Consider the following 11,484-nt stretch of genomic DNA (forward strand, 5'->3'; position numbering starts at 1 on the left):
ACAGCACTGTGGGCCGAATGGCCTGCTCCTGTGCTGTACTCTTCTATTTAGCAGTCAGTGGATGGGGAACTTGTTGCTGGCCAATGTCACATCGGAGGCATTGGGTGGAAGTACAGTGCCTCCGCTGACTGCAGTTGTCTCCTTTGGGCACGTCTTGGAGACGGAGTTTGCAAAACTGTTCAATTACCGGAGACCTCAGGTCAGATTTGGACGATATGCTGGTCAGCGGAAGCACAAAACTGTGTGAGATTTTTGGCTATATCAATAAAGGTTTATTAGGCATTAAAGTAACTCTAAGAAGAATTACCTTTTGAATGGCAGAGCAGGAGGGAAGTGGATGAAAACTTCCTTCTCCCCTCCTGTTTGTTATCCCGGACCGTGACTCCCATAACTTTCCTCGTGTAGACAGTGACAGGGTAACCCTCCGTGAAACCTGCAGTCCTGTAAGTTGGAACGGAGCAACATAAGAGACTGGAGTGACCACCCATTATATCATTCAATGCTTTGTGCCCAAAGATCCCCTTTAACAACCACAGCTCGGCATTTAATACGATCATCCACTCGAAACTAATCAATAAGCTTCAAGACCTTTCCCTCGGTGCCTTCTTGTGCAATTAGATCCTCAATTTCCTCACATGCTGACCCCAGTCAGTTCCGATTGACAACATCTCCTCCATGATCTCCATCAGCACAGGTGCACCACAAGGCTGTGTGCTTATCACCTGCTCTACTCGTTTTACACTTACGACCGTGTGGCTAAGCACAGCTCCAACACCATATTTAAGTTTGCTGACGACACCGCTGTTGTTGACCAAATCAAAGGTGGTGATGTATCAGCACATGGGCTGAGCGGAGCCACAATAACAACCTCTTACTCAACGTCAGCAAAGACCAAGGAGCTGATTATTGACTTCAGGAGGAAACTGGAGGTCATGTGCCAGTCCTCACTAGGGGATCAGAGGTGGAGAGGGTCAGCTTTAAATTCCCCAGTGTTATCATCTCTGAGGACCTGTCCTGGGCCCAGCATGTAAATACAATTATGAAGAAAGTAGGGCAGTGCCTCGACTTCCTTATTAGTTTTCAACGATTTGGTATGACATCTAAAACTTTGACAGGTGGGGAGTATACTGACTAGCTGCATCACAGCCTCATATGGAAACACCAATATCCTAGAAAGGAAAATCCTACAGTAGTGGATATGGCCCAGTCCATCACAGGTAAAACCCTCCCCACCATTGAACGCATGTACATGAAATACTGTTGCAGGAAAGCAGCATCCATTATCAGAGACCCCCACCACCCAGGTTATGCTCTCTTCCCACTGCTGCCATCAGGAAGAAGGTACAGGAGCCTCAGGACCCACACCACCAGGTTTAGAGACAGTTATTACCCCTCAACCATCAGGCTCTTGAACTGAAGGGGATAACTTCACTTGCCCCATCACTGAAATGAAAAGATGGGGCTCATTTGCTCGTTATTATCATTTGATTTAATTGATATAATTTTTCCACAATCTAAGTTGTAAATTCTTTTAGTATATTTTTTTTTCTTGCTGGCGGTTTGATGTTTATTTTCAGAAGCTTTTTGTATGATGCATGGCTCGGGGGTTGTACACCTAATGGGTTCTTTTTTTTTCCTCACTTTTCTGCTTAGTAGGTTTTTTTTGTTATCACAAAATTTTGTTTTCAATCTTTAAGATGCTGTTTTTTTTTGAGGCATTGTATGTGTTGTTACTTTGACGTACTCATGTTATTTTTCCTATATATACAATAAAAAGATTTGAAAAGAAAAGAAATGTTTCCATGAACTATGGACTCATTTTCATGGACTCTTCATCTCATGTTCTCGATACTTATTGCTCATTTATTTATATTGTTGTTTCTTCTTTCTGCATTTACACTTTTTGTTGTCTTCTGCATTCTGGCTGAATGCCCTAGTTGGATGGTCATTCATTGGTTCTGTTGTGGTTACTCTTCTATAGATTTGTTGGGGATGCCCACAAGAAAATGAATCTCGGGGTTGTGGATGGTGACATATACGTACTTTGAGAATAAAATTTACTTTGAACATTGAACTTTGAACTTTTAAAACCTACAGTCCTGTAAGTTAGAATGAAGCAACATAAGAGACTGGAGTGACCACTCATTGCATCGTTCAATGATTCGTGCCCAAAGTCCCCCTTTAACAACCATAGCCTGGCATTCAATGTGTTGGCGCGTGGCTAAGCGGTTAAGGCGTTTGTTTAGTGATTTGAAGGTTGCTAGTTCGAGCATTGGCTGAGGCAGCGTGTGTGGCCTTGAGCAAGGCACTTAACCACACATTGCTCTGCGATGACACCGGTGCCAAGCTGTATGGGCCCTAGTGCCCTTCCCTTGGACAACATCAGTGTCGTGGAGATGGGAAACTTGCAGCATAGGCAACTGCTGGTCTTCCATACAACCTTGCCCAGGCCTGCGCCCTGGAAACCTTCCAAGGCGCAAATCCATGGTCTCATGAGACTAACGGATGCCTATAATAGCCTGGCATTCAATCATCCACTCAGAACTAATCAATAAGCTTCAAGGCCTTTCCCTCAGTACCCCCTTGTGCAATTGGATCCTCAATTTCCTCACTTGCAGACCCTAGTCAGTTCAGATTGACAACAACGTCTCCTCCACAGTCTCCACCAGCACGGGTGCACCACAGGGCTGTGGTCAGGTCCCTTCCTACTCGCTTTACACTTACGACTGTGTGGCTAAGCACAACCCTAATGCTATATTTAAGTTTGCTGACGACACCACTGTTGTTGACCAAATCAAGGGTGGTGATGAATCAGCATATCGGAGGGAGATTGAAGTTCTGGCGGAGTGGTGCCACAACAACAACCTCTTACTCAGCGTCAGCAAGACCAAGGAGCTGATTATTGACTTCAGGAGGAAACTGGAGGTCATGAGCCAGTCCTCATTAGGAGATCAGAGGTGGAGAGGGTCAGCAACTTTAAATCCCTGAGTGTTATCATTTCTGAGGACCGGTCTTGGGGCAGCGTGTAAATGCAACTATGAAGAAAGCAGGGCAGTGCCTCAACTTCCTTAGAAGTTTGCAAAGATCTGGCATGACATCTAAAAATTAAAAAAAACTTTTGGATATGTGTATTGGAGAGGCTACATCACAGTCTGGTATGGTAACAGCAATGCCCTTGAATGGAAAATCTTCCAAAAAGTCGTGGATATTGCCCAGTCCAATATGGGCAAAGCCATCTCCACCACTGAGCACATCTATGTGAAGCGATGTCGCAGGAAAGCAGCCTCCATCATCAGGGACCCACACCTCCCAGGTCATGCTCCCCTCTCATGCTGCCTCAACCATCAGGCTCTCAAACCGGAGGGGATAATTTCACCCAACTTCACTTGGTCCCATCACTGAACTGTTCCCAGAACCTTTAAGGCATCCGTTAGTCTTGCGAGACCATGAATCTGCGCCTGGAAAGTCTTCACTCTCCAGGGCACAGGCCTGGGCAAGGTTGTATGGAAGACCGGCAGTTGCCCATGCTGCAAGTCTCCCCTCTCTATGACACCGATGTTGTCCAAGGGAAGGGCATTAGGACCCATACAGCTTGGCACCGGTGTCATCGCAGAGCAATGTGTGGTTAAGTGCCTTGCTCAAGGACACAACACGTTGCCGCGGCTGGGGCTCGAACTCACAACCTTCAGTCTCCAGTCGAATGCCTTAACCACTTGGCCACGTGCCCACATTCCCAGAACCTACTGACTCACTTTTAAGGACTCTTCATCTCAGGTTCTTGATGTTTATTGCTTATTTGGTGGGATGCTGCATCGGCAAGTTGGCGACGCTGGAGGTTCACCGTCTGCGTGAGATGATGGGACTTTCGAGAGACTCTGAGACTTTTACCGTGCCATGGTCTGTTCTTATCAAATTACGGTATTGCTTTGCACTGTTGTAACTATATGTTATAATTATGTGGTTTTTGTTAGTTTTTAAGTCAGTTTGTCATGTGTTTTCATGATATCATTCTGGAGAACACTGAGGCTGTCTACAAGAAGGGTCAGAGCCGTCTCTATTTCCTGAGGAGACTGAGGTCCTTTAACACCTGCCGGATGATGCTGAGGATGTTCTACGAGTCTGTGGTGGCCAGTGCTATCATGTTTGCTGTTGTGTGCTGGGGCAGCAGGCTGAGGGTAGCAGACACCAACAGAATCAACAAACTCATCCGTAAGGCCAGTGATGTTGTGGGGATGGAACTGGACTCTCTGACGGTGGTGTCTGAAAAGAGGATGCTGTCCAAGTTGCATGCCATCTTGTACAATGTCTCCCATCCACTACATAATGTACTGGGTGGGCACAGGAGTACATTCAGCCAGAGACTCATTCCACCGAGATGCAACACAGAGCATCATAGGAAGTCATTCCTGCCTGTGGCCATCAAACTTTACAACTCCTCCCTTGGAGGGTCAGACACCCTGAGCCAATAGGCTGGTCCTGGACTTATTCCTAGCATAATTTACATATTACTATTTAATTATTTATGGTTTTATTACTATTTAATTATTTATGGTGCAACTGTAACGGGATCAATAATGACTATCTATCTAAAAACATTTTTATCATTTCTTAATGCATGCATTACTAAATGACAATAAAAGAGGACTGCCTGTCCTCATAATCATGATAATTATTATTATTTATTTATTTACTTTTTTTTCTTTTGCACGTGCAGAGTTTGTTTACGTCTGCACACCAGTTGTCCGCCCTGTTGAGTGTGCTCTTTCATCGATTCTTTTACGGATATTTGGATTTTTTTGAGTTTGCCCAAAGAAAACAAATCCTGGAGTTGAGAATGGTGACAGGTATATACTTTGATCATACACCTACTTTGAAGTTTCACACACTTGACCTCTGGGTCAGCCCATGCGGAGAATTCAGTTGCCAACCTCCACCCCTTATATCTCGGAAGCCCCCTGGGTTGAAGCTGAGGCCAAAATGGTTCTGGATATGTTATTTAGAGTCAGGGTCGTACAGCACAGAAACAGGCCTTTCGGCCCAACTCATCCATGCTGACCAAGATTACCTTCTAGTCCAGTCCCATTTGCCCGTGTTTGGCCCATGTCCCTCTTAACCAGGGGTTCCCAACCTGGTGCCCACAGTCTGCTTGCTTAATGGTATTGGTCCATGGCATAAAAAAGGTTGGGAACTCCTGCTCTAAACCTCTCCTATCCACGCTCTTGTCCAAGTGTCTTTTAAATGTAATTGTACTTACCTCAACCACTTCCTCTGGCAGTTCATTCCACATACTATACACACCACTCTTTTGTGTGAACATAAGAACTGATTTGTGCCACAAGTTCACTGACCTTGTTACGAATACTACAGGCATTCAGATTAAGTGCCCTTACACTCATTGTGCCTTTGAAATCTAGCAATCGTTGTCTCTTATGCACTTAACCTTTCCGCACTCCACCCTTACTTGTCTCTTTTTAACTTTATCTTTATCCACACTTCTCTCTTCTACTTTATCCATACTTCTCCAATCTGTTGAATCCACCCCCCTGCTATAAGACCTTAAGATATAGGAGCAGAAGAAGGCCATTCAGCCCATTGAGTCTGCTCCGCCATTCAATCATGGGCTGATCCAGTTCTTCTAGTCATCCCCACTCCCCTGCCTTCTCCCCATACCCTCTGATGCCCTGGCTAATCAAGAATCTATCTAACTCTGCCTTAAATGCACCCAATGACTTGGCCTCCACAGCTGCTCGTGGCAACAAATTCCACAGATTTACCACCTTCTGACTAAGGTAATTTCTCCACATCTCTGTTCTAAAAGGACATCCTTCAATCCTGAAGTCATGCCCTCTTGTCCTAGACTCCACTACCATGGGAAATAGCTTTGCTATATCTAATCTGTTCAGGCCTCTTAACATTCGGAATGTTTCTATGAGATCCCCCCTCATTCTCCTGAACTCCAGGGAATACAGCCCAAGAGCTGCCAGACGTTCCTCATATGGTAACCCTCTCATTCCTGGAATCATTCTCCTGAATCTTCTCTGAACCAATGTCAGTATATCCCTTCTAAAATAAGGTGCCCAAAACCGCACACAATACACCAGGTGTGGTCTCACGAGTGCCTTATAGAGCCTCAACATCACATCCCTGCTTTTATATTCTATACCTCTTAAATACTTGCTATTTAGTTTGAAGCCCTATCCACAGCCCTAGTTATATGATTCGCCAGAATCGAGGTCCCATCACGGTTCAGGTGGAGCCCGTTCCATTGGAGCAGCTCCCTCCTTCCCCAATACTGGTGCCAGCTTCCTATGAATTCAAACCCACTTCTCCCACACCAATCCCTGAGCCATGCATTTGACTCTCCAATCTTCTTGACACTGCCAATTTGTGTGTGGCTCAGGTAGTAATCCAGAGATTACCACCTTTTTTGGTTCTGCTTTTTAATTCAGTCCCTAGCTGCTCAAATTCCCTCAGCAGAATCTCTTTCCTCATTCTACCTACATTGTTGATACCCACATGGACCACGACAACTGGATCTTCCTGCTCCCACTGCAAATTCCTCTGCAGGTCAGATAAGGTGTCCCGAACCAGGGCACCAGGCAGGCAACACAGCCTTCGGGACACTCTTTCCTTGCGACAGAGAACTTTGTCTATTCCCCTGACTGCACCATCCCCAAATACCACTGCATTTCTCTTCTCTCCCCTCTCTTGAATGGTCCTTCCTCAGATTCCTCTTCAATCTCCCCCCTCCCACCACAAGCCTAGCCCTCTCCTTCTTGATTCTTCAACTCTGCGGAAAAATAGAGCGTGAACATTTTCTCGACCAGTGCCCCTCATGATTTTATACACCTCACTAAGTCACCCCTCACTCTCATAAACTCCAAGGCTTTGTGGCTGCCTGTAAGCAGACGAATCTCAAGGTGTTTAATTTATACATTCTTTGATAATAAATGTACTTTCAGTCTTTGAATAAAGTCCTAGTCTGCCCAACCTCTCCCTATAACCCAGTCCTTGACATCCTCATGAACATTTTGTGCAGAAGTTAAATCCCAGATGGATTCCTTTTACAGATATGTAAATCATCCTTATATAGGGCTGTAGGGCTGGCCTATCACATTCTCCCCTGCCATTTTGATGTCTGAAATTTTCAAAAAATATGCAACTATATTATACAGTAAGTTAGTCCATCACTTTCTTGGTATACTTACATACAATATATCAACATGATGTCAATTTCTTTTTACTTTATAGCAAATCATCCAAGGTTTTCTTGGAATCCAGCATCTCAGTACGAAATGGGTGTCTGGGGTGTCAGGGAGGAGTAGCACCTCTGGTGGGGGAACATGTCGCGTCCTTTTCAGGGCGGTTAGTCCACCTTTGGTCCCCACCTGGCACTCAGCTCTCACCTGTGGCTCCCCGTAGCTGTTTGCATGCGACAGCGGCCACACCCCGGGCAACGGCTTCGACAAGCCGGCCAAACCAGGTGAGGGCAGCCGACGGGTCTCAAACCCTCGGTGAGATAGGGAGTTGTCTATCCCAGCATGTGAAGACAGACTCTGGCGGATTGAGCGGACAAGACCAACGGAAGGTCGAACGGTCAAGAAGGCGGTCTCTGCAAGCGTTATGGAAGCGTAGAGCACGACAAGACACAGTCATCCACTGTGCCTAGTCCCATCTCCAGCCGTCTCGACTCTGTCTTGCCACTGGATCCAGATGGGAATTGGGAAGAGAGAGTGAGGCTGATGCTGCGCAACTCTCCCTCACTTAAATCCAAATCACGCGCTAGTCTCGACGCCATCAATGGTGTCGAGGTCTTGTCATTCAACTGTATGGCACGTACACAGCTAAATAAAGTAAGCAACAGACACACACAAAGTGCTGGAGGAACTCGGCAAGTCAGACAGCACCAATGGAAAAGAAGAAACAGTCAACGTTCTGGTCTGAGTCCTCTTTATCAGTTCTGGAAAGGAAGGGAGAAGACGCCAGAATAAAAAGGTGGGTGGAGGGGAAGGAGGCTAGGTGGAAGGTGATAGGTGAAGCCAGGTGGCTGGGAAAGGTCAAGGGCTGGAGAGGAAGGAATCTGATAGGAGAGGAGAGTGGACCGTAGGAGAAAGGGAAGGAGGAGGGGACCCGGGGGGAGTTGAGGCAAAAGGTCAGAATGGGAAATGGAGGAAGAGGGGAAGGGAAAAAAATCCTTTTATTGGAAGGAGAAATTGATATTTATACCATCAGGTTGGAGGCTACCCGAACGGAATAGAAGGTGTTGCTCCTCCACTTTGAGGGTGGCCTCATCATGGCTCAAGTGGAGGCCATGGACAGACCTGTCAGGATGGGAATGGGAATTGAAATGAAAATGTTTGGCCACAGGGAAGTCCCGCTCGTGGCAGATGGTGTAGAGGTCCTCGATGAAGTGGTTCCCCCCAGTTTACGACGGGTCTCACCATCGTAGAGGAGGCCGCACCGGGACGCAGTGGAAGACCCCCAGCAGATCCGCGGGTGAAGTGTTGCCTCACCTGGAAGGACTGTTTGGGGCCCTGAATGGAGGTGAGGGAGGGGGGTGAAATGGGCAGGTGCAGCCCTGCCTATTCACCTCCTCCCTCACAAACAAGACACGGTCCGTCTGGGACCAGGGTGCAAAACACAGTACATGTACCACATACAGCACGTTAAATAATTGTAACACACTGTAAGGTTTCACTGCTAAGGCTAATGTAAAGGCCTCTCTGTAATGTTTCACTGCTAAGGCAATAGTTTCCCTGTAGCAGCAATGTTTGGGTTATGACTAGAGATAACAATGCAGGGCTATCCAATGGGAGAAATGCTGTTATTTCCTGTGTGTCTGGGAGCCGGGTTTTTCACGGTCCTTTCGTCGGGGAGTGATGGAGAGAGAGGACGCGAACGGAGAGAATCAGAAGACCACCGGACGGAGTGGAGCAGAAGCGAGGGTCCGAGGGCCGGCTACGCTCGGAGATCGCCGGGAGCAAATGAACGAACAGTGAGCTCCAACGTCGCGCAATAAACTGTTTCATGAGAATGGGCACGTTTCTCTTTTTTTTGTTTCTTTACTAACCATATAGTCGAATTAAGAATTATAAAGATCAATTGTTTAATCACGTATTGTGTACTGTTTGATATTTTGCGGTGCGGATTTGTAACCGGACAACACATCACGCAGCATCCACACAAACGAGATTTCTCAGTTTGGTGGGGCCAGAAGTTGTTTTCCCCAGACGAACACGTGCTGTAGTTGGGTGGTAGCAGGGAGATCAGAAGTCCCACAGCCTGGGGAAAGAACCCGTTACCCAGCCTCGCAGTCCTTGTTCTTACACTGCAGTATGTTCTGCCTGATGGTGGGAGGTCAAAGAGATTGTCAGATGGACAGGAGGGGTCCTCGCTGAGGACTCTGCGATCACAGTGCTTCTGTTATGGATGGGGAGGGGAGGGAGGAGAAAGACCCTGATGTTTCTCTCAGGAGTCACTTGGTCAGACCCCACTTGGAGTACTGTGCTCAGTTCTGGTCACCTCACTACAGGAAGGATGTGGATACTATAGAGAGAGTGCAGAGGAGATTTACAAGGATGTTGCCTGGATTGGAGGGCGTACCTTATGAGAATAGGTTGAGTGAACTTGGTTTTTTCTCCTTGGAGTGACGGAGGATGAGAGGTGACCTGATAGAGGTGTATAAGATCTTGAGGGGCGTTGATCGAGTGGATAGCCAGAGGCTTTTTCCCAGGGCTGATATGGCTAACACGATGAGGTATAGTTTTAAGGTGCTTGGAAATATGAGCTGAGGGGATGTCAGGAGTAAGTTTTTCATACAGAGGGTGGTGGAGGTGGATACAATAGGGTCTTTTAGGAGACTCTTAGATAGGTACATGGGGCTTAGAAAAATAGAGGGCTATGCAGTAGGGAAATTCTAGGCAATCTCTAGAGTAGGTTACATGGTTGGCACAACATTGTGGCCGAAGGGCCTGTAATGTGCTGTAGATTTCTATGTTCTATGAGTCCTCACAATCCACTTTAGTCAGATGCTTTGCAAATCCCTTACCAGACCTTGTTACAACTGGTCACACGCTTTGATTCTGCTCTGGTGGAATGCAATTAGAAAGGGGCTGGGAGCCTCGCTTGCCTCGATATCCTTGGGAAATGGAGCTGCTTCTTGACTAATGAGGCTGTGTTTAGGGATCGGGGGTGATAATCCATGATGTGCACGCAAAGAAACCTGGTGCTCTGAACATTCTGCACGGAGGAGCCACTGATGTGCAGAAGTCAGCCTGCACCTTCCTTAAGTCCATAATTCATCTCCTGACGAAGGGTCGCGGCCCGAAACGTCGACTGTACCTCTTCCTAGAGAAGCTGCCTGGCCTGCTGCGTTCACCAGCAACTTTGACGTGTGTTCCTTAGCCTTGTCCATGTTGAGGCTCAAGTTGTTGTGTTCACGCTAGTCCATAAGCCGCTTTAATTCCTCTCTGCGTGCTGACTCGTTAATGAAGCCAATCACCGTTGTGTCATCACTGAACTCAATGGTGTGGTGAGGGCTGGACCCAGCAGTGCAGCCCTGCGTCAGCAGTGTGAGCTGCAGCCCTGAGGGGGGCGCCAGAGCTCAGTGTGATAGAGCTGGAGACGCTGCTGCCAACGCAAACTGTCTGAGGTCTCCTCGCCAGGAAGTCCAAGATTCAGTTACCGAGAGACCTCGGAATCTGCAAATCATAAACACAAGGCATTCTGCAAGTGCTGGAAATCCAGAGAAACCCACAAAATGCTGGAGGAACTAAGCAGGTTACCTCCTATCCAAGATCCACAAAACTGACTGATTGGGTAGGCCCATTGGCTCTGCCTGCTCCTGCCCCACTGAACTCATGTCCGCATACCTTGACTCCATTCTAAACCCTTTGTTTAGTCCCTCCCCACCTACCACCGTGACTCTTCACATGCTGTCAATCTCCTCAACAACTTTCAACTCCCCGGCCCTGACCCCCTCCCCTTCACTATGGATGTCCAATCCCTATACACGTCTATCCCCCATCAGGAAGGCTTCAAAGCTCTCCGCTTCCTTCTCAACTAAAGAACCAACCAGTTGCCCCTCCTTCGTCTGGCAGAACTGGTCCTCACCCTCAATAATTTCTCCTTCGGCTCCTCCCACTTTCTCCAAACTTGGGGGAATAGCCAAGGGTACCCACAGGAGCCCCAGCTATGCCTGCCTTTTTGTTGGCTTTCCCGATAATGCTCCCCAACTCTACCTGCGTGACACTGACAACTGCATTGGTGCTGCTTCATGCACCCATGCTGAGCTCACCAATTTCATCAACTTTGCCTTCAACTTCTACCCTGCTCTTAAGTTCACTCGATCCACTTCTGACATCTCCCTGCCCTTTCTCAATCTGCCTGTCTCCATCTCTGGCAAAAAAAAAACCTGTCAACCAACTTCTTTTCTAAACCTACTGATTGCCACAGCTACCTTGACTATACCTCTTCCCGCCCTGT

The sequence above is a fragment of the Mobula hypostoma genome, chromosome 10 (genome assembly GCF_963921235.1).
Source record: "Mobula hypostoma chromosome 10, sMobHyp1.1, whole genome shotgun sequence".
NCBI classification, from domain to species: Eukaryota; Metazoa; Chordata; class Chondrichthyes; order Myliobatiformes; family Myliobatidae; genus Mobula; species Mobula hypostoma.